Raw genomic sequence first — 20,960 nt, 5'->3', positions numbered from 1 at the left:
CTTAGTTTCCTCAACTGTAAAACTGAGAAATGAATAACAATTTGGGCCACTGTAATTTCACTGAGATAATCTGTTAAATTACAACAGTAAGTGTTGGGGCAAAATGTTTGTTCAACACAAGTAGCTCTTCTTTCCTTGATGTGCTGCCCCTCCACCTGTTCCCCCAAAACAGTGATTTCAGTTCTTAATCTGATTCTTGTCTCCAAAAGGTGAATAGCAGACCAGTAAACTATTCCTATCTTACCAGAGAGGCCCCAGGAGTCCAAGATTCACTAGGCTGAGTTATAAGTATTTCCTACATTATGTGACACTGTTTTCCTCCATTAGCACAAATAATTGAGAATTGGTCTCCTTAATCTGCGGAAGTTCAGCAAATTGAAAAAAGTACCTGCTTTGGTTTTTTTCCAAGATGTAAATAAATCAAGAGGTGGATGGAGAACTAATTCATATACTTTCAAAATGTACATTTTAAAATATTAGGTTATTCTTATTTGATGTGGTTTTTTGTTATATTAGATGATTTCAAGACAAAGAAAATTTATTCTTTAAGAAATAGTCTTCACAGTGGGTTTTTAAAAAATAATGAAATACTAGTTGGGATTGTTATGATACTACGTCATGAAGAACTAGTGACTCTATATTTGTATATAAAGCATTCCGGGAAGTTTTAAATTTTCTTGTGAAATGTTTTTTAAGTTCTTTAGCCCTCTAAACCTCTCTTGTATTTTTAAATAATGAAGTACGCTGCTCTTTAAATATTTAGCTTCCAAATGCATTAGAGCAAATCTTCTAATCTCTGATATTTATCATACTGTAAATTGCTCAGGACTTGAATCCTGGTGGCCTTGTTGTACAATTTGTGTTTATGTTCAACAATTATCTAAGTTTCAGTGTACCTTATTTAATGTAAACCTCAAAATACAAATGATTAAAGACATGGAATATTGTCCCACTTGTCCTGTGATAAAAATGTAACCAACAAAACCCAGCACAACCTTCCCATGCTCTTGGCCTTCAAGAAACTAATTTTAGAAATAGCAACATCCTAAGGTTGCATATTAGCTCAGTTTCTACAGATTTATCAACCTCATTTTATTTTCCTATATGCTTTCTAATTTTTTGTTTTTAAACAATTTAAGACTGATAAGGTGTTGTAAACTAGTATACACAGTTTTTATGCACCTTTAACCCACATTTCCCCAACGATAACATCTTCTACAATCAGAGTATTAAATTGGAGAATTGGCATTGCTATAATACAGTTAAACTAGATTTATTTGGATTGTATCCATTTTTACCTGCATTCTTTTTTTTAATTTTGCTTTGTATAGTTCTGTGAAAGTTTATTGCATGGATACATTCATATAACCACCACCACAAGCAGGGTACAAGATTATTCTGTCACTACAAAGAAACTTCCAACCTCCCTATAACACTAATCCTTAATTCCCTTCCTCCAACCACTGACCTGTCCTCCATTACTATATTTTTTTCATTTTGAGAATCTTATTTAAATGGAATAACATAGTATATAAACACTTCATTTTTTTCCATGCAACATAATGGGTGTGAGGTCCGTTCAAGTTGTGTGTTTCAGTAACTCATTTCTTTTTATCGCTGAGTAGAATTCCATTGTATAGGTATACAGCAGTTTATTCACTTAACAGTTGGAAGACAGTTGGCTATTACAAATAAAGCTGCTGTGGAAATCTATGTACAGGTTGTTGTGTGGATGTAGTTTTTATTTCTATAAAATAAATACCCAGGAGTGCAATTGCAGAGTTGTATGGTAATACGTATTTAACTGCCACATCGATTTCCAAGTAGCTCTACCATTGTATATGCCAGCTAACAACACATGAGAAATATGGTGTCTCCATATATCATCAGTCCTTGATTTAGCCTGTTAGTTTTTTTTTTTTTAATTTTGTCAATTCTAATAGTACAGAAGTATTTCATTGTGCTTTTATTTTGCACTTCCTAAATAACAAATGCTATTCAACATCTTTTTGTCTGCTCATTCTCCATATATTCCCTTTGGTCAAATGTCTAAGTCTTTTACTCATTTATTATTAACTATTTTCTATTATTATTATTATTATTATTATTATTATTAAATGTTTATTTATTGTGAGGGAGTGAGCAGGGTAGGGGAAGAGAGAGATGGAGAGAGAGAATCCCAAGCAGACTCTGCACGATCAGTGTAGAGCCCGATGATGACACAGGGGCTCAGTCTCACAAACTGTGAGATGGTGACCTAAGCTGAAATCAGGAGTTGGATGCTTAACTGACTGAGACACCCAGGTGCTCCTATTTTCCCTATTATTGATTTCACAGAGTTCTTTATGTATTTTGAAACAGGTCCTTTGTTGGGTATGTCATTTGGAAATACTTTCTCCCAATCTGTGATTTACCTTTTCATTTTCTTAATGGTGTGTTTCACTGAGAAAAATTTTTTAATTATTTAGATGTCCAGGTTATTGATTCTTTGTTATGGATTGTGATTTTGGTGCCATGCCTAAGAACTCTTCACTAACCCCAGGTCACAAGGATTTTCTCCTATTTTCTCTTCTATTTGTTTTATAGTGCTATATTTTGCATTAATAATTTTGTTCAGTTAATTTTTGTAGAAAGTGTTATTATTATTCTTTTGTTCATGGATGTCCAATTGCCCTAAAACTATTTGTTGAGAAGCTAACCATTCTTCATTTAATTGTTTTTTGCATCTTTATCAAATATCAATGATGTGCTTGTGTGGGTCTACTTCTGGACTCTCTGTTTTGTTCTATTGATCTATGTGTATACTCTTGCCAATTCTAGTGTCCAAATTATTGTAGCTTTATAGTGAGCCTTAGTATTATTTAATGTGGTGGCTCAAATGTGGTTATTTTTCAAAATTATTTTAGTGATTAAAGTTCCTTAGTTCCTTTTCCTTAAAAAATGTTTTTAAATGTTTATTTTTGAGAGAGAGAGAGAAAGAGAGGGCACAAGCAGGGGAGGAGCACAGAGAGAAGGAGACACAGAATCCAAAGCAGGCTGCAGGCTCTGAGCTGTGAGCACAGAGCCCGACGTGGGGCCTGAACCCATGAACCATGGGATCATGACCTGAGCCAAAGTTGGACATTTAACCGACTAAGCACCTAGGCACCCTAGTTCCTTTTCATTTAAATGGTAGACTCAAGTTATCTATATCTACAAAAATCATGCTGGGATTTTGATAGAAATGCGTTAAGCCTATAGATCAATTCGGAGAGATTTGACATCTTTATTATGTTGAGTCTTCCATTCCATGAACGTGGTATGTCTTCCCATTTATTTGGATCTTTGTAGTTTTAGCCCAGAAATTCTGGATATGTTTTATTAGATTTATACTTGAGTATCATAATTTTTGGAATTGTTATAAATTGCATGCAAAATTCCTCTTTTCAGTTATTCACTGTTTATACACAGAAATAAGATTGATGTGTGTGTGTATGATAGAAAGAGAGAGAGAGAGAGAGAGAGAGAGAGAGAGAGAGAGATTGCTGAACTCTCTTATTAGTTATAGTGGTTTTCTTGTATATAGCTAATCATATGTAGTTAATTAGGTCATCTGAAAATAGGCTAGTTTTATTTCTACCTTTTACGTTTATATCTTTTTTGTTTGTTTTTCTTGCTTTATTGCACTGGCAAAGATTTTGCAGTATGATGCTGATTAGGAGTGAAAGGAGTGACTACCCAAATGTTTGGAGATTTTCCTGTTTTTATTCTATTTAAGATTTTTAATATGATTCCCTTATGAACAGAGACGATACTCTGTTTGATTTTTGATTATTCTCAACTTGTTGAGGTTGGTTTCATCAACGAATATGTGTGCCTTTTTGATGAATATTCCATGTATACTTGAAAAGAATGTGTTTTCTGCTGCTGTTTGGTGGAGTGTTCTTTAATTGTCAGATTTTGTGGGTTAATGGTGGTATTTAGATCTTCTCTATGCTTGCTCATTTTCTGCTTGACAGTTTTAGTCATTACTAAAAGAAAGGTTTTGAAGCCCCTAGCAAAATTTATCCTTTTAGTTCTGTCATTTTTACTTCATATATTTTGATGCTCTATTGTTGGATGCATATACATTTCACATTGTTCTATTTTCCTGGTTATTTGACACATATTGATTTTATTCTGAATTCTTTGTCTAATATTAATGTAGCACTCCAACTTTCATTGATCAGTGTTTATATGTAACTTATTTTCCTTTCCTTTTACTTTTTCTTTCTTTTCCAACTTTATTGAGATATAATTGGCATATAATATTGGGTATGTTTGAGGCATACAACGTGATGATTTGATGCATATATTGCAAAATGATTACCACAGTAAGTTTAGTTAATACCTCCATCACCCCATATAGTTACCCTTTTTATAGTTTTGAGAACACTGAAGTTTTACTCTCTTAACAGCTGAAAAGTATGTAGTGTTCACTATAGTCACTATGCTGTGCATTAGATCCTCAGAAATTACTCGTGTTATCCCTGGAAATTTGAACGCTTTTACCAACATGTCTCCATTTTCCCCATCACCTGGCCCTTGGTAACTACCATTTTACTCTCTGAGTTTGGCTTTTTGAGATCATATGATACTTGTCCTTCCCTGACTTTTTTCACTTAGCAGAACAAACCCCCTTGCCAAGGTTCATTTATGGTGTTATATATGACAGGATTTCCTTCTTTAGTATGGCTGAATAATATTACATTGTATGTATGTGTGTATTTGACTATGTGTATATCACATTTTCTTTATCCATTTATCCACTGATCCTTTTAACTTATCCGTATTATTATATTTTAAGGTTATTTCTTATAGATTGTATCTGGTTGAGTTGTTTTTTAATCCATTCATACAATCTGTCTTTATTAGTTTGTTTAAACCATTTAGATTTAATGACATTGATATTCTAGTATTTAAGTCTGTCATTTGATTGTGTAGTGTTCTTTCTTTTTTAAAAAGAATTAAGTTTATTTATTTTTGAGAGAGAGAGAGAGATAGAGTGTGAGCAGGGGAGGGGCAGAGAGAGAGGGAGGCACAGAATCCAAAGCAGGCTGCAGGCTCTGAGCTGTCAGCATGGAGCCTGAGGCAGGGCTTGAACTCACCGGCTGCAAGATCATGACCTGAGCCAAAGTCAGACGCTTAACCGATTGAGCCACTCAGGTACCCTTTGTTTGTTCTTTCTGATTTTTCTTTCTGTCTTTCCCTTTTGCTGTCCTCCTGATGAGGTTACTGAACATTCTCTTCACTTTCTTATATGAAATACTCATGGATCTGCTCTGAAGTTCATACACAGCTTAAAGAATTCTTTTCATCAGCAATATTATCTTGCACAGTTCTTGATTATCTTGCTACTCTTTGCTGTTGTTACTTAGTCATGTTGAGGATGACCCACCAGACTTGTGTCCTCCTCTGCAACTGTGGTGTCCATGGAGAAGGGAAGGGTACTGCTTCTACTGAGTTATTGTAGGGTGGGGAATGTTAGAAGAATCATTTATTGAGTTCTGAAGTCTCTTTCCAGTCTTCCTTCTTTTCTCTATCTTTTTGTCATCTTATGGTTGCTTTATTGTTTCCAAGGTTTTTAGTTGTACTTAGTAGGGAGAGTACATAGAGTGTGTTTTCTTATTTATCTTGCCTCCAACCCGAAATGTGATCTGTTTCAAATTTCTGAATTATTTTTATTAATTCAATGTGGCCAATATACTGTGTTCTAGTATAGCATAAAATTAATAAAATAGCAGGGTTTTTTTTTTTATTGTCTGTTTCTGTACGTAGCCTTTTACTCTCTCCTTCTTTCCCTCTCCCTCCCACTCTCCTCACACACACCTCACATAGAGAGTTCAAGTACAGTATTCTGTTCCATAGTCTGACTGAATTGCTTTTTACACCTTTGAGTCTTCATGCTATTGAGTAGGATATTAAGCAAACTTTATTTGTGGAGAATGAAGAAAAAAGGATCTCGAAGATATGAAGTATTTCCGAAGGCTCAGAAGTATTTTATTTAAGGATCCAAATTCTTTGTTATCCCTGCCAGGAAGGAATAGAAAGGAATTTTTGAAGGTATTTAAAGACAATAATACAAAAATAACTACTTTTTTATTAAAAGAGATAAATTAACTGCACTTCTAGTTAATAAGACATTTACTAGGTTTCATAAAGATCTAGAATTTTAGTTTTTGGAAGGGCTTTATAGATTTCCCAGTCTATTACTTTCATTTTAAAAAGGAACAATTTAAGGCAACTTCACACTATTTATATAGTCTGAATCTATAGTATTATATCTTCTTAAGTGAACAGAATTTTCAGTGAATAACTTGGACTAGTTAATTTCTTTCTTAAATGTCAAAATATCTTCATAATTTTACACAAGTGCATTTGTTGGAATTTCAGAACAGGAAGATATAATTACTAATTTATTATAAATATACATTTAGTGATTTTTTGATAAGTTACTGTTAAAGATATGGGCAAATTGTTAAGTTTCTAAAGTATTCATATTTCCTAGGCATCAAAACATTAGGCAATCAGTTCATGCAATGTTAACAAATTAATGACCATTAATTATCATTACTATTTAATAACATTTCTACAGTTCATCTACAGGATTGTGTTTACAAATGTATACAATGGAACACTGGCTGTACAGTATATTGAGGTACGTGTTGAAATATATTTGGGTTAAGCAATCCATTGTGTTAGTCTTGCCATCAGTTCACTGAAACTTATCTTTATCTTGCTCTTAGTTCTCTCCTTAAGTTACACATTTTACCATTATAATCACTCCCTTAAATATACTCTAAACCTCCTTCCTCCTTTCTCATTTGGTGGACATCAACTCTAGTTAAATCATGTAACTCTCTTTCTACTTCAGATCTGCACCCATGCGGGTGAACACATACACACACACAGGCACACACGCACACACACATCCCTGCTGACTTGTTCCCATGATCACTGACTTCTAGTGGACTCTCCGTGCTGCCGAGTAATTGCACTATATCCCCTGGTTATTTTTCTCCTAATCCACTAGATGGCTTTTCATCCTTTCCTTCAGTCCTCAAATCTTCATAGCCTTCTCCTCATCTTTATTCTTGGCTGATGAGTTTGCTTCCTATTCACTATGGAAATAGAAGGGTTTAGCAAAGACCTTTCACAAGCTCTCCCTGTGGCATCTTCTTACCTCCCTGCAGCTATGCCCCAAAACAGTATGCCTCCACTCTCTCACAATGGCCAAGATCCTGTCCTCTTTTCTAGTCCCAGTCAGTCCTGAGCAGCCTCCCCGTTGTCTCCTGGCACATCAGTTTTTCATTCCCTGCTGTGTATTTCCCATCACTATTCAAACATCTTATTAATTCTTACATCTTAAAAGTACTCTTTATTTTCCCTCTATCTCAACCCCACTTATCTCTTTCCCTTAATAGAAAAACTCTGTGAGAGAGTTGTTTATAATAGTTATCTCCACTCCAGATAAATCCTGGATCCACTCCAAACAGACATGGCTTCCTTCCCCTATTTACTCAAACTGTTCTTTTCAAGGTCACCAATGACTTCATGCTGATCGCTGTCTTTTTTTTTTTTTCCTTATTTTTTTTTTTAATGTTTATTCATTTTGAGAGACAGAGACAAAGCCTGAGCGGGGAAGGGGCAGAGAGAGGGAGACACAGAAACTGAAGCAGGCTGTCAGCACAGCGCCCAATGCGGGACTCGAACTCACGAACTGTGAGATCATGACCTGAGCTGAAGTCGGACGCTCAACCGACTGAGCCACCCAGGCACCCCCTGATTGCTGTCTTCTTATTGAAAGATTGTCTTCACTAGCCATTGAACTTACTGGATTTTCTCCTACCTTCTTACCACACATTCTCTTTTTGCTAGTTTCTCATCTCCTTGACCTCTCAGTGCTGGGGCGTCCTGGCGCTTAGCCTTAGGAAGTCTTCTTTATTTTGTCTGTTTTAATTCCTTGGTGATTTCATCCAGTATCATAATTTAAGTTCCTTCTAAACATTGGTGGTTCCTAAATTGTATTTCTGGCCTTAATCTCTTCCCTGAGTCATATAGCCATTTGAGACCCATGTAACTAATTGCTTCTTAATGCCTGTGTAAATATGTAATACATAAATAAATATTTCAAATGTAGCATGTATAAAACTGAGCTCCTGATCTTTCCCCTTACGATTTCCTCTTCTCATGTTCTAGTTAGTATTATGTTCTGTTCTATTATATCCTGTCCTGTATCCTATCTTGTCTCATTTCACCCCATCCCATCCTATCTTATGCCATCCTATTCTCATAATTACAACAATCTATTCTCAACACATCAGCCAAAGTGTTCCTATCAAAACAGAAGTCAGATTATGTTCCTCCTCTGCTTAAAATCCTCCAGTTGCTTTCCATTGCATTTGGAATAAAAACAAAATCCTTATAGTGGCCTTCAAAGTCCTGTATAACCCCCCTATTACCTTTCTTCATTTCTTTTTCCTTTCCCCTCTACTTATAGCATATCAGCCATACCAGCCTCCTAGCTCTTTCTATGATGCAGACAGACTAAGCTTGATTTCACCCCAGGGCTTTTGCATTTGCTGTTGTCTCTGTTTAAAGCATTTTTATTTAGAAAATTGCATGACTAATTTTCTTACCAATTTAGCTCTTTACTGAAATGTCACCATCCTTTCTTGGAACTTTTAAAAAAATTATTTTTAATGTTTATTTATTTTTTAGAGAGAAACAGTGCAAGTTATGGAGGGGCAGAGATAGAGACGCAGAATCCAAAGCAGTTTCTAGGCTCTGAGCTGTTAGCCCAGAGCCCAACATGGGGCTCGAATTCATGAACCCTGAGATCATGACCTGAGCCAAAGTAGGACGCTTAACCAACTGAGCCACCCAGGCACCCATTTCTTGGAACTTTCTATATCCAAATTGTGACTTCTCCATATCCATACTTCCTTTTCTCCTTCCCTTTATAGGAATTATCATTATTCAACCAAACATATTGCACCTTTTAATTTTTTTTTTTTAATTTTCTCTCTTCCCCACTTGAAACTAAGCTCCATGAATGCAGAGTTTTGTCACTTGGTTTACCTATATCCCCAATATGTAGAAATATATAGACAATATATAGACAATATATGGACAATATATGGACAAATATATAGACAATATATGTAGACATATATTGTATGCTCGATAATATTTGTAGTGAGATTAGTGTGATTTGTAGTGAATGGATAAATTCTTTGTACAGCTAAATAATCCATTTGAGAAAATTGTTATGAATGTACTTGGGAGAATACTACTGGGAAATTACATGTACAATCATGTTACTCTGAAATCCAGAATCCATTATAGTAGAAAAAACAAAAAACAAAGACTTTCCTAGGGTAAAAATGTAATCATTTTTAGGTCATTTAAGGATTATGTTTTTACAGGTCATCTGTCTTGTTTTTCATCATAAATAAATGCCACACCGTTTGACAACGTTCTCTAAGTTCTTCAAGTTTATGAACATGACAACCAGTAGGTGTTTTAACTGCTTGTTTTGCATCTGTAATCGGAAATCCTTAGAGCATTGTTCACACTGTTCATCCTGTGACACAAGCTCACCAGCTCAAAGCATTTTCCTTTTTCATCTGAACAGGTTACCATTTTAAGACTCTTTAATCAATACCTTTTTCCATTTGCATCATATTAGGAGGCAATTTAAAAGTTTAATCAAAGACTTCAGCAATTGTTGCTGATTATGCATGCTGAATTAAATCTGGGGGCTGCAGACTGTGAATTGATTCATGAATGAGGTCCTCTGTGGTAGGAAATGGAGAGAAGCAGCATTTCTCTTTGATGTAAGCGCTGGCAGGAGGAGTATTGATCTATTTGCCTTTGTGCTTCAGTGCTTGCCTGGTCAATTATTTACAGATCACTGAGACAGTGAGTGTTCAGGAGCAGGTGAAAGAAGGAGGTTGAATTTCCTGTGCTTAGAGTTTGACGTTAATGAAGAAGTTGATAAAATGAAAATGTGTTGTCTTAAAGAAGCAGATATGTCACAGTGGGCAACAACCAGTGGCTTCATCAGTGTCGTTTTAAATGAAAATGATTTTGGTATGAAGAAACCTTCCATTTCTATGTGTTATTTTTGGTGGGCTTTCAGATATGGGAAGTGGACCAGTCTGAAAGAAACCACAAGCTTGGTGATTCATTTTATTTTACGGATGTAAAAATAGGTGGTCTCAAAGCTCCCTCTACCTTTAAAAATCACTGCTTCTAATATTGTACACATTTTGTAATAGATGTCTTTTAAGAACCTGTTTCACATCGTATGTAATGTTCTAGCAATGTAACAAGTGAATAAGAAAGCAATTTAAAAAAAAATTAATGTTTATTTCTGAGAGAGAGGGAGACAGAGCGAGAGTGGGGGAGGGGCAGAGAGAGAGGAAGACACAGAATCTGAAACAGGCTCCAGGCTCTGAGTTGTCAGCACAGAGCCCGATGCGGGGCTCGAACCCATGAACCATGAGATCATGACGTGAGCTGAAGTCGGATGCTTAACCGACTGAGCCACCCAGGTGCCCCAAGAAAGCAATTTTAAATTTCCGGGTTTTTTTTGCAAGGGACTACCTCTTAGGGTTGTTATGCATTTTAAGTAAGATAAACAGTAGTATATGAACTAGATTATGTTATTTAAAAAAAATAGATGAAGAAGCTAACACAGCTTTGTTTTCTCTTAAATGATTTGTGCAACATCACATCGCTAGTAAAAGGTAGAGATGAATTCAAACTTGGATGCCTTTAATTTAAAGCTGGAACATTTGGCGTGCCTGGATGGCTCAGTCTGTTAAAGGCTTGACATTGGCTCAGGTCATGATCTTGCGGTTTGTGAGTTTGAACCCCCGCAACGGGCTCTGTGCTGACAGCTCCGAGCCTGGAGCCTGCTTCGGATTCTGTCTCCCCCTTTATCTGCCCCTCCCATACTCATGCTCCATCTCTCCCTGTCTCTCAATAATAAATAAACATTAATAAAAAATAAAAAAATAAATTAAAGCTGGAACATTTATGTGCTATGCTGGGCCCTCCACCAGAGTCAGGTGTTGAAACCTTAACCCCTAATGTAATTGTGTTTGAGATAGGGCCTTCACAAAGGTAATTAAGGTTGAATAAGGTCATTAAGGGTCAGGCACTAATCTAACATGACTGGTGCCTTTGTAAGAAGAGGAAGAGTTACCAGGGATATGGCACATGGAGAAAAGGCCATGTGAGGACACGGTGACAGGACAGTCATCTGTAAGCCAAATGAAGCTATTGCAAGAGAAACCAAACCTCTAACACTTTGATCTTGGACTTCGAGCCTCCAGAACTGTGAGAGATAAATGTCTCTTGTTGAAGCCACCCAGTCTGTTATAATTTGTCACGGCAGCCCTAACAGACTCAAACACTATGCCTTTCCCAAGTGCACAAAATCCCTTTACTCTTTTCGGTAATTGGCACCAATGCCTGGTATGTAGTAGATGCTGAAGAAATCTCCACTAATAAAGGCTCATCAGACACTTCCCAATATAATCTATCAAAGAGATCCTAACCAATTCTGTGAAAACAAACCCACTGGATTGATAACAAGAGCCTATTTTCGATCCCACCACTCCCTGAGAGGCCCCAGAATCCAGACCTGTTGGATGGCAGAAAGGGCTATAGAAGTGCCCAGAGGGGCTATAAGGACTTTCTGGAAGCAGAGCAAATGATGAGAAGCTACTGGAGATACGGTGGCTCCAAGGTGAGCAACAACTCTAAAAATGTAGTAATTGAGGGGCCTGCTGTGGAAGCCAAACCATTTAAAGAAACAGAGATCGGTAAGAGTGAGAATTATTAATAAAAACTCATTGGCGCATGCTCAAGCATACTCCCCCCTTTTCAAAATAATTTCCAAATGAAACATGTTTTCAGATTAAAATGGAAGTAAATTTCTCTAGAATGAGTTGTTCGAGTTCATATGCCAAGGAAATAAGATTTTAGAGTAGATTTGTTAAAATTTGACATAGATCATTGCCCTCTTTACATGTTTGCTTAATATTTCTTCTGACTTAGTTTCACAGCAATGAAGATGTTGACTTGTATCCTTAATCTATGTTGAGTAGCTGACTAGGTATTTATGGTATATTAAGTTCCAAGTAAATCCCTTCCGAAGGCACAGCCAATGGCAAAGTTCATGTGACAGGTGGCATTCTTGGCAGCCCCTTATTGACATCTCATTGGTGGTCTCTGTAGCTCCCCTAGAACAGTTAATCTGGCCTTGATTTCATTGGTATACAAGATCATCAAGGTTCTGTCCTTTTAGAATTAGATAATCACTGAAGAAATAATACATATAGCAGGTGGCAGTTTCATATGTCTTGGGTCATATTACATGTGCAACAACCCAAACTGTTTTCGCTTTGGTTGGTAATGTTTTAAGATTTGTAACTGTATTTTAGAACCTGTAAGGGGAAAAAAAAGTTGTACTAGAAAGTACATATGGAATGCTTGTATCTCTATGTTTGGAGCGAACCAAGAAATGTGTTAAAATCGTGTTTACGTCATGTTTCTAAGGCCAATGAAACTCTAAACCCGGACTTGCCACTGTTAGCTGAGAATGTGCTAAATCAAGTCAAAAATATGCTTTAAAGATACCACACCTCTCAGCTCTTTGCTTGTCTTTACAGTGTATCGGCTGAACTTTCACACGAGTACCAGTGAATTTTTTTAATCTCCGAGTGATTTGATTGAAAGAAAAAAAATGAATTTCTTAATTCAAGGTACTAGAATTCCCACTGATCTAATCTAAATATTCGCTATAATTTATACTTATGTATACTATGCATACGTGTATATCATGCATACATTATATCATGCATACTTATGTATACAGCACCCTTTGGAGATGAGTCGTCTACAAGCTATACATCTGTATGCAGCAACCTTCCTCTCATTCCCTTTTTCTGCTCCCATAACCACAGTCTCTTACTCTGAGTACCCACACTTGTATTTTTTATTTATATTGCGATTTCCTAAGATTTCTTAAATCTTGCTTCATGAAGGAATTTGTCAACTGTGGCAAAACAATCATTTGGAGGGATTAACCACTTGAAGTCATTTGTTCTCTGCCAGTTATCTGAAATTACCAAACGGGGAAATAATAGCACATTTAGAATCCTAGGATTTTGGAAGTAAAAGGCACATTAGTAATGCCAAAGTTGATAATACCGTAAGTAGAATGTACTGCATTTATTTTAATTTACAATTATTGACAGTGTCTGTGTCTAATAGTCTTAATGAAGCAAACAATGCTGTTTTTTGTTTTTGATTTGCTGGTGGTAATTTTAGTCACCCTAGGTTTCATGTAAACAGATTTCATTTTGCTGAGCCTTCTTAAGGCGATGTATTTACTCTTCATGCTACGTGTATAATATCCATGAGAGGGCAGTAGAGTATCTGGTTCAGATGCTAAGAAATTGTACCTCTTGAAATTCTTGTTTTTAAAAAACCTTGCCGCCTCAGAGTGACTATTATCATCATATTAGATTAAAGAGAATGCTACCCTTGCCAGATAACTGCTTCAGCATAGAAAAGTGAATTTGTTTCTTAATTTCTTCTTGTCCTGGCAATAACAGACATTCATTCTCTCTTGTAGATAATTTTTATCCATTAAAATAATCAGTGGTAATGTCAATAGTCATGTTGATCAAGTTAGAGGTTTATATCCATTAAGGTTATTTAAAAGTAAATACCTAAAATACTCAATTTGAGCCTATTTTTTTTTAATTAAGAAAGTAACAGGTGTTTTTAAAACAAATCCAATGGGACAAATCAGTGTGAATTCAGATGCCTTTCCTATTTAACCTGTTAATTAATTGTTTAATACGAATTTTGGTTGGATAATATGTCTGTGCCTAATCTCTTCCTTCTGAAGCCAGAGAGATAAGTGTTTTCTTAACTTCACAACCAATATTCACATAACCATTCCCCATAGTGAAGTTGGTTCATAGCTAACATTCCCACATAGCAAGTTAATTCAGCTACAAGGAACCCATTCAGCAACCTGCTTATCTTAAGAGGGAAAATTAAAAAGTTATATTACTCAAAGGATTACTTATGAGTGGTTTACTGAGTTCCTATTTAATCTTTAGAGTGCAAGTGTCATATCAAAACCATAGGGTGCGTGGGTGGCTCAGTTGAGCATCTGACTCTTGATATCAACTCAGGTCATGTTCTCACAGTTCATGAGATCGAGTCCCATGTTGGCCTCTATGCTCACAGTGTGGAGCCTCCTTGGGATTCTCTGTCTCCGTCTCTGCCCCTACCCCACTCCAGCATGCACATGCTATCTCTCTCTCTCTCTCTCAAAATAAATAAGCATCTTTTCTTTTAAAACAGCATACTTGTGATGATTTAAGGTATTTCCAAGCTCTATATTGTTTCTAAATGCTGAGATATCATGACATTGGACTTAACTAGTGGCAACTCATAAGGCCTAGATTCTTGGAGCTTGATCTGCAGTCATCAGTTGGGAATCTAATCTATGCCACTGATGGATAATTGATTCTGAACAAGGTATGTAACTTCTCTAAGCTGCTTCCCTTAACTGTTGAGAGAGGATAATAATTTTGTCTATTACATAGAGTGGTTCTGATGGAAAATGACCTAACAATTATGGTACACAGCAACAACTCAATGTTGTTATTATGAGCTTTAGCATTTTATCTAGTTTCTGTAAAGAAGCTATTAGAAATAGGCTTATCTTATAAAACCTATTGTTCTATTTATAGAAAATACATATTTTAAGGACATTGCCACTATATTGCTAGGCCCCGTGGAAGAAACGTGCTTCTAATTGTAGTACTGTCATGCTTTAGATTATGTTAGCAATTTCTTTAGCATTATCCAATGATCATTTGAAATTCCCTCTTATGGCTCTTTTTTCGCACTTGTTGTTAGAGAGCTTATGTTCCAAATTTTACTTTATTTCTAGCAAATTTTGTGTAATTTAACTCTCCACATTTTTAAAAATCTTCTCATGTACATTTTTTTTCTGTTTTCTTCATCCACATCGATCAATTTAGTTGTGTATATTTTTCAAAAGGCCTTACATTTCTTATTGGACTAGTTATGAAGTACATTTATCCACGTAGGCAAATGAACAAAGTAAACCTGAGTGGTTCCTGAGGAGCATAGTTTCTAATTTATTAAAAAGGAAGATAGTATGTGTTGACTGCTGAAGACTTCATTCTGTGAGTGCTAGTAATTATGACCTCAATCAAAAGTATCACTTGGTATTAAATGCCAAGTATAGATATACAAAAGCATATCTGTAGTAGATTTAGGAGATTACACAAAGGAAACTTTAAGATTTTAAACACTGATTCTCCCAGGTCTCTCACTCTGCATATCTGTTTATTATAAAAGTTCACCGGTTCCCTTTCATGAAGATGGCACCACAGGTGAAAAAGGAAGCCCCTTTGAAGACCAAGAAAGCAATGCTGAAGGCGTCCAGTCACAAGAAAAGGTGTGCACATCACCTACATTTGGGTGGCCCAAGACCCTGTGTCTCTGAAGGCACCCCATATATCCTTGAAAGAGCACCCCCAAGAGAAACAAGCTTGACCACTCTGTCATCAGGTTCCTCCTAACTACCGAGTCGGCCATGAAGAAAGCAGAAGACAGTAATAAAGTTGTGTTTATTGTGGATGTCAAGGCCAAAAGCATCAGATCAAACAGGCTGTGAAGAGGCTGTATGACATTGACATGGCCAAGGTCAACACTCTGATCAGGCCCGAAGGAGAAAGGAAGGCATATGTTCGACTGGCTCCTGACTATGATGTTTTGGATGTTGTCCACAAAATTGGGATCATCTAAACTGAGTCCAGCTGGCTAAATCTAAATTTAAATATTTTCACTATAAAAAGAAAGTTCACTGGTTCTTAAGAATTACAATTTGCCCTGGTGTGGCTGCAATCACACTCATGTGTAAATGCTGACAGTGCCCAATGCTTACTTTCTTCCAAACAGGACACTGTTAACCTTCCATTTTTTTAAAATTTGTTTTGTTTTGTTTCTAATGTTGTTAAATTTATTTTTGAGAGAAAGAGAGAGCGTGAGCACACGAGCAGGGGAGGGACAGAGAGAGAGGGAGACAGAATCTGAAGCAGGCTCCAGGCCCTCAGCTGTCAACACAGACCCCAACACAGGGCTCAAACTCATGAATTGCGAGATCATGACCCGAGCAGAAGTTGGACGCTCAACCAGTTGAGCCACTCACCTGCCCCTAACCTTCCAGTTTTAATCTGGAAGTGGTCATGTTGCTGTTTTCGGCTTAGGTATCATCAGGTTACTTTATATTACTATCAAGATCATATGTTGCAAAGATCATTTTGTTTTGAAAAAGCAAAAGCCTCTTGCCTTATGTGGTCGTACCCCTGCCTCTAGGGGCCTTTCCTGATGGTTACTCCAAGCACCCAAGTGTTTCTTTCAGAGGTCATATGACTAAAGGTGCACTTATTTTTCCTTAAATTAGGGAACTACTTTGCATTTTAGGCTTTGCAACAAAGCTAATTAAGCGCCCAAAAGTCTCCTTATGGTTCACTGGAAGCTTGGGATTCAGTACTGGCAAAACCTCTTTAACTTTCTTTGATGCTTTTGGCAACATGTAACCAGTTCTCTTTGTTATTGTTAATGATGGCTGCCATGTAGCATTATTGTCTCATCATTTGAAATATGTTGTGAATGCCTACTCTGTTTGTATTCATAACACAATCAAAGACGCAGCAACAATATGACACAAAATAATTTGGCTCAGGTATCTAAATTATTATTTTAGGAAATCTGAGGACACTTATACTCCCTTTCTGTTTTGTGCCTTAACTTCATTTTTTGTTCATTTTCTTGCTTTAAAATCATTGATTTCCAGGGTTTACCGAGTCTACTAGAAACTCCATGAGGGCAGAGGCCACTCTTCCTTTTTATCCCTGCAACATTTAACATTCTCTCTGGCTGTTATGAAAATTTTCAATGTCCTCACCAAGTCTCCTAGGTTCTCTCTTTTACCAGTGACTTCTTGCTGCTAATCACTACAGTGGTTTGCTTAATGGATTTCTTTGGCCGTGGGAGAATACACCTTAGAGAGTCTAGAAATGCCAGAGAGTTAATACCCCCCAGCCCTCAATCAACAGTTAGTAGGACCTGGTTGGAAAATACCTCAATTTTCTCACCTTCTGTCTGGGAGAACTCTCAGGTTTATTCTACACACTGCCTTCCAATGGCCGCCAGTGGAATTGAGCCCAATTTGCTCACAAGAGTGCTGAACTCATTAATGTACCTTCTGTTGGCTTCCTCTCATTTCCCATTTCTCTTACCCAGTCTCCTCGTGTTTCTTGGGATCATCTCCCAAATAAACTACTTTCACTCAAATCTTCATCTCAGGATGTATCTCTGGGGAAACACAAATATTGTGTGAAATACTGTGTATACCAGGATCATAATATGTACTTATTGAATGATGAATGGGTAGGCAGATGGATTACTGGGTAAATGGGTAGACATGGATAAGTTATGCCTTTATTTAGATTACATAAGTGTTCCTTTTTAAAAGAAAGCTTTAGCCGGAATAGAATCCAATTAGCTAAGGCACCAATCTAAACACTTCATCTCTATTTCCTTAAAGTTATCTCTTTGCTTCATGTAATGTCAACATAAGAAAATTTAATAGCTAGATAAAATGTTCTTTGTCACAGTAACTAAGGGGGAGAAATATGAATTGTCCTACTACACATGTAGAGAGACCAGTAGAGTTGTTTTATTTTACACAGATATTTATTGAGAACTGATTTTGCACTTTGAGTTTAATTCGGTGTGAAAGGACAATCTGTCAAGATATTGTCACTTTAAACTATAAGCATAATAAATCCATTGCAATTGCTACGGTGAGAAGAGAAATCAGATATACATGAAGGAAAAAAGGTGCCTCTGTTATTTCCATACATGCTGTGTTTTATTAAGGCAAAACTTGAATGGTATTATTTCTGAAAGTTTTTCTGCATGAAAAGGCATGTGCTCTAATTTTGTAGTTTACAGTCATAGCCTCCATGATCTCTAGATCATGGAAAACAGTACTGTGATTCAATTAATATCCTCCAACAATCCTATCACAATAGTTTTTTTTAAGTTTTTATTTAAATTTCAATTCGTTACCGTACAGTATAATATTAGTTTCTGTTACACAGTGTAGTGATTCAACAATTCCATACATCACCTGGTGCTCATCACAAGTGTGCTCCTTAATCCCCATCACCTATTTAACCCATTCCCTCCACCCACCTCCCTCCCGATATCAGTTTGTTAATCAGTTTGTTCTCAGTAGTTAAGAGTCTGTTTCTTGGTTTTCCTCTCCTCTTTCCCTTTGCTCATTTGCTTTGCTTCTTAAATTCCACATGAGTGAAATCGTATGGTTTTGTCTTTCTCTGACTCATTTCACTTAGTATAATGGCTTCTAGCTCCATCCATGTTGTTGCAAATGGAAGGTTTCATTCTTTTTTATGGCTGAGTAATATTGCAGTGTGTGTGTGTGTTTACCACATCTTCTTTACGTGGACTGTTTCCATAATTAGACTATTGTAAATAATGCTGCTATAAACATTGGGGTGCGTGTACCTCTTTGAATTAGTATTTTTGTATTCTTGGGTAAATGCCTCGTAGTACAATTGCTACATTGTAGGGTAGCCAATAAGGGGTTGGTATACAAAATATAATGAACTTATAAAAATTAACACCCCATAATGAATAATCCAATAAAAAATGGGCCAAAGACATGAATAGACATTTTTAACAAAAAATACATACAAATGGCCAACAGACATGAAAAGATGCTCAACACCACTCATCATTAGGGAAACACAAATCAAAACTATAATGCGATATCACCTTACACCTCTGACAGGTTGTCAGAATGGCTAAAATCAACAACACAAGAAACAACAGGTATTGGTGAGGATGTGGAGAAAGAGGAACCCTCTTGTACTGTTGGTGGGAATGCAAACTGCTTTAGCCACTGTGCTAAACAGTATGGAGGTTCCTCAAAAAGTTAAAAAATATCATAGTATTTGTATGAAGAAGGTTCAGTGTTATATGTTCACTGTGGGTACAAATGAAAAATAAGATTTTAGTGTAAAACAAGCAATATATACCCTGATATACTTTAAAATAACTTTTAACATTCAGTTCTTGATCACCATATCTGCTGAATAGTCTTGAAGTTCAAGAACAATATAAAATCGAAGAATTTAAGTTCTATCATTCCTAGTGTTAAAACAGTAATAACTTGTATTTCTAGAAAAGCTAATTACGTAACAATTTTTTAACCTCTCAAGTACTATATCATGATTACCATAGTATAGCTCTGGAACCTGATTCTAGAAAAATAGCTTTTGTGGTTTTTTAATCCTTAACAGTCTTAAATAATTATTCTAGTAGTTATTGAAGTTTGCATTTGTTTTTTTATTTTTTAATGCTTATTAATTTTTGAGAGAGAGAGAGAGAGACAGACAGACAGAGAGAGAGAGAGAGAGAGAGGCAGTGTGGGGTGGGGGAGGGGCAGAGAGAAAGGGAGACACAGAATCTGAAGCAGGCTCCACGCTCTGAGCTGTTAGCCCAGAGCCTGATGCAGCGCTCGAACCCAAGATCTGCGAAATCCTGACCTGAGCTGAAGTTAGACTCTTAACCCACTGAACCATCCAGGTGCCCCTGAAGTTTGCATTTTTTTTAGATATTTGAGGATTTTTGTTTTGTTTTGTTTTATGCCTTCATATTTTTGCTGTTCTCTCAACTAATCATTTTTCACTTATCCTGGGTTTGATCATTAAATATAATTAAAGGGTGGAAAATATTTTTTTCACTTATGCTTATCCCCAAACTTAGGACACAGAAAAGGAATATCACATGTATGAAATGAGTGTCAGCATTGTACTGCTATGCCTGTTGCAGACATCAGTAACCGATTCAAACGTTCCTTTCTACTGAGAGCACATTTTTTAAAACCTTCTCAATTTATCTCTTCTGAAAGCTTTTACCAATGAATACAAATTGACAAAGTGATTAATTCAATTTGCCACTTCAAGTATAGAAGTGACTGAATGTAATTTCTTTAAACAGCATGGTTATATGCGTGTATATGTAAAATGTATATCCACCGAAATGTAGATACATAGCCTGTTTATCACATGTAACTACTCATATTTTATATATGCAAATGCATATGTGAATTACTATTTCTGTTTCTGCCAATTTAAATATTTACCATTATCTGTAATGTTTTATCAAGAGAAATACGCGACAGAAATCGTTATTTTCATTTAGCCTCCAGCAGCGATTTGAAATTTAGATAGTTTTATATTTTCATCTGATTACTATAAACATGTAATATTAAATATTCCTAAAATATGATTTATGTTTTCTTATTTCTCTTGTTATATGTTTATTAATCCATTTGTAATTCTGTTACTAATTACAACATTTATATAATTAGATTTATCGCTATCTTCAATTTTATTATTTTAAGGGTAAATGAAAACCATTAACCATTGCCATGGCTGGGATTGGTAATTTTAGGTCTGATAAATGGATTCTGCTATTTCCATTTAATTTTTTTATCTAGATTAGGAAAGTAGAATCATGTACTTTAACCTGAGTGGTAGAAATGATATTGATACATTCATTCTTAAAAAAGATTCCATTTTTGTTTTTCCTCCTTCAGCAGAGTAGTCCCCAAGTAACACTGTAGAAAGAACGAGCTTTCTTTTGTATCTATTATAGAAGCAGTTTTCTTTTTTACCAAATGGATGCTCTTTTAGTGAATCCAGATATGAACAAATCATTGTGTGATACACTACACGCATGTGTAGTGAAAGTGAACATGACTGGAAAGTATGGAA

General features: G+C 36.0%; 1 protein-coding gene across 3 annotated transcripts in view; it reads left to right on the top strand.

Moving 5' to 3' along the window:
* ZNF385D (zinc finger protein 385D) overlaps positions 1–20,960 on the top strand; it is an 888,320-nt gene that overhangs the window by 254,319 nt on the left and 613,041 nt on the right. The window lies entirely within an intron of this gene.

The sequence above is a fragment of the Panthera tigris genome, chromosome C2 (assembly GCF_018350195.1).
Source record: "Panthera tigris isolate Pti1 chromosome C2, P.tigris_Pti1_mat1.1, whole genome shotgun sequence".
In the NCBI taxonomy this organism is placed as follows: Eukaryota; Metazoa; Chordata; class Mammalia; order Carnivora; family Felidae; genus Panthera; species Panthera tigris.
This window is presented reverse-complemented; position numbering and strand designations above follow the sequence as displayed.